Source organism: Pteropus vampyrus, unplaced genomic scaffold (genome assembly GCF_000151845.1).
Source record: "Pteropus vampyrus isolate Shadow unplaced genomic scaffold, Pvam_2.0 Scaffold701, whole genome shotgun sequence".
Taxonomy (NCBI): domain Eukaryota; kingdom Metazoa; phylum Chordata; class Mammalia; order Chiroptera; family Pteropodidae; genus Pteropus; species Pteropus vampyrus.
Window position 1 is genome coordinate 229,244 of NW_011889482.1, and position 756 is coordinate 229,999.

The 756-nt window shown below is 44.2% G+C and overlaps 1 pseudogene; it reads left to right on the forward strand.

The window, feature by feature from the left end:
* Positions 1–202: 202 nt before the first annotated feature.
* Positions 203–754, forward strand: LOC105309242 (annotated as a pseudogene).
* Positions 755–756: the final 2 nt, after the last annotated feature.

The following is a 756-nucleotide window of genomic DNA, read 5'->3' on the forward strand; positions in this document are numbered from 1 at the left end:
CTGCAGACTTGGTCATCCCAATCTACTTTCTATCTCATCTTCCATTTCTTGACACAGTCTACTGGTCACGGTGTTGCAGAGAAACAAAACCAGTCAGATGGGAAGCTATAGAGAAAGAGAATTATTTTAAGGAGTTGGCTTATGTGACTATGGAGGTTGGCCAGTTCAAAATCTTCAGGGTGCTCTCTTTCCAGCTGAACTCATGGAGAGTGCAGAAGAGAAGAAGAAGGTTCCTTCTGGCCCAGAAACCCTTAAGAAAAAGCAAAGGAATTTTGCAGAGCTGAAGATCAAGCGTCTGAGAAAGAAGTTTGCCCAAAAGATGCTTAGACAGGCAAGGAGGAAGCTTATCTATGAAAAAGCTAAGCACTATCACAGAGGATGTAGGCAGATGTACAGAGCTGAGATTCGGATGGCTAGCATGGCAAGAAAAGCTGGCAACTTCTATGTACCTGTGGAATCCAAATTGGCATTTGTCGTCAGGATCAGAGGCACCATGGTGCTGCAGCTTCTGCGCCTTCACAGGATCTTTAAGCTCAACAAGGCTTCCATTAACATGCCGAGGATCATGGAGCCATATATCCCTTGGGGGTACCCAAACCCAAAGTCAGTCAATGAATTGACCTACAAGCGTGGTTATGGCAAAATCAATAAAAGGCGAATTGCCCTGACAGACAACACATTGATTGCTTGTTCTCTTGGTAAATATGACATCATCTGCATGGAGGATCTGATTCATGAGATCTACACTGTTGGAAA